At 48.4% G+C, this 2770-nt stretch overlaps 1 pseudogene; it reads left to right on the top strand.

The window, feature by feature from the left end:
* Positions 1 to 2300: 2300 nt before the first annotated feature.
* LOC136437708 (U2 spliceosomal RNA) lies at positions 2301 to 2480 on the top strand (annotated as a pseudogene).
* Positions 2481 to 2770: the final 290 nt, after the last annotated feature.

Raw genomic sequence — 2770 nt, 5'->3', positions numbered from 1 at the left:
AGAGTATAGGGAAGCCCTGTACGTAGCATACGTGGACCTGAAGGCCGCCTTTGACTCTGTCCACAGACCGTCCTTGTGGAAGCTAATGCGTGCCAGGGGCCTCCCAGACAAGATCATCCGCCTCATCCAGGAACTTTACACGGACACTGTAAGCTGTGTCAGAGTTGGGTCAAACTACTTTGATTGGTTTGAGCTTTGCAGCGGCGTTCGCCAAGGATGTGTCTTAGCTCCAACACTTTTCAACATTGCCATTGACCACGTGATGACCAGGACGGTGGGGCGGGGTATGTGCGGAACTACCTAGTAATACGCAGACCATACCCTTACCGACATGGAATACGTGGACGATGTCGCATTGCTTGTAGAAATCTTTGAAGCCCTTTGTCAGCACGCTCGAGATATTCTTTGTGGAGAGTCAGTGTCTGGGACTTGAGGTCAGTTGGCTGAAGACAAAGCTCCAGTCGCTGAGCGACTTTTTGGACCAACCAGTATGCCCTCCCATCAGAGGAGAACCAGTCGAGGTTTTCCAACGCTTCAACTACCTTGGAAGTCTCATCACATCAGACTGTAAGTCCGAACAGGACATTAAACGAAGACTGGGAATAGCGGCCTTTGCCTCATTGGATCGTGTGTGGCGCTGCAAACACCTCTCAAGACCAACCAAGCTACACACGTATAACACTCTAGTCTTATCCGTCCTCTTGTACGGTGCCGAGACATGGACCCTTACACAGGCACTAGCACACAAACTAGATGCCTTCGACGCTCAGTGCTTGAGGAAGATTGAAGGCATCCGTTGGGATGACTTCATTCCCAACGAAACAGTCCGTTGCAGAACTAACCAACTGCCGGTTAGCTGTAAAATCACCAAGCAACAGATGATCTTCCTGGGTCACGTCTCCAGGGCGGTTCCTACTCAGGATGCCATCAAACTGATCATCGGAACCCAACCCGTCATGAAAGCGACCTAGAGGTCGCCCTAGAGGAATATGGGAAGACCAGATCTTTATCACGCTCAAGGGGCTGGGATCACCAGAACGGACTGGAGGGTCTTTGCCGAGAGCAGACCAGCCTGGCGAGCCCTATGCATGTCTGCAGCCGCCATGCATCAGACACTGATGCCCGCAAACGATTGATTGATTGACGGAACACTGACGACGGTCGTCCGATTATTGTACCAAACCCTTGCGAGGCTTGCACGAGGCCAATGAGTTCGAGCGACCTCAGACCGACCAAAAATCGGGTCTAAAATCGTCGGATGCCCTCCCCGAATATTGGCATGTGTGAGTTCAAAAATCGTCGCCGAGGCCTCGCTGAATTTAAGCGCAGTTTCCAGTGACCCGCGAACGTCGGCCGAAAATCCCCATTTGGACCTTGCCGACAAGTCGGCCGAGCTAAATTGTTGATTTGTGACATAGACAGGTCATGAATGGTCAGCTAGCTGCACTACCCAAAACTTGCGACCACACAAAGTCAGAAATGACTAACAGCACATGCACGTTACCCCGAACAAGAATCACAGCAATGCGGTAACGGCTCCAATAGCCTGCTCAATGATGCCGGTGTTATAGATTATACGCAGTGACGAGATAATCGTGCATTATGAGCTGCACAGAGAATTTCCAGTGCAGAAGAAGGGATGAAATTTAAAACGGAACGATCGCGGAAGCAAAACGAGCTCAACAGTCACAGTGTCTTGAGAGATTGAGGCTTGCGGCGATTTATCGGTAACACGTATTTCTGGAATACAAGCACTCCCACGGAATAACAGCATACCTGAGACTAGGAAAGGGGAAAGAAGAACAAACCGATTAACATAATCTCTGGCAATGGATTCGTAGTCTGCAGAGGATGTCGTAACTTGCTCATAACTTGCTGTGTAGTATAGGGGGTCCTTTAGGAGTTAAAGTAGATCATTATTAGAGTGCAAAAATCGTAAATATCATATTCTTATTAACCAGCAGATTTGTTATTCAAAAATCAACACATAAACGCGAACCGCGCTAATTTAGCTTATGACGCGACCCTGGAGAGTGTTAATAAGAAGAAAAGTCTCGGATCCTAATATCGCAAAACCCCTTAAACAGTCCAATAGAACGATTTACTCAGTAAATCCGCGTGTATCCATCCCTATTTTTACTGTGTTTCATCCAGTAAAGTAGGGCGCGGCGAAATTGATGAGATTAGGAAGGAGAGAAGGTGTGCGTTCAAGTTTCGAGATTGAAGCTGTTTGCGTTACATCACGGCGCCATAGGAACTGGGCTAGTCCCGGGACGCTAGCGATCAAACTCAACCGGTTTATCGCTTCTCGGTCTTTTGGCTGAGATCAAGTGTAGTATCTGTTCTTATCAAATTAATCCCATCGGGGAATTCCAGATTAAATGCATTTTTGAACAGCTGGTTATGGGGGAAGTGCTTGCTCTGCCCTGACCGCGGATCGGCTCGGTCTTGCAGTACCTCCGAGAATCGGTCCATCCCTATACAAATCCAAGAGAAGTCACACCCACACCACTTCCCAGGAAAAAACGTCCGCCTGGTGATCCACGTAGTATCGACGTACGTATCAGAGATTGATGGACGCACACGTGATAACACCCGCCCGCCCCGCTTTCTTCTTTGAAAGCGTGATCGAAGACAACTGGGGGGATAATAAGGCTCTGTGATCCAGACCGACAGAACTCATCATAACTCGACAACATGTTCTCAGTACCGCGTGGAAACTATAACATGAGGATGAAACGTATATCTTGGTTCATATCTTCAATATTTA

Source organism: Branchiostoma lanceolatum, chromosome 6, assembly GCF_035083965.1.
Source record: "Branchiostoma lanceolatum isolate klBraLanc5 chromosome 6, klBraLanc5.hap2, whole genome shotgun sequence".
Taxonomy (NCBI): Eukaryota; Metazoa; Chordata; class Leptocardii; order Amphioxiformes; family Branchiostomatidae; genus Branchiostoma; species Branchiostoma lanceolatum.
This window is presented reverse-complemented; position numbering and strand designations above follow the sequence as displayed.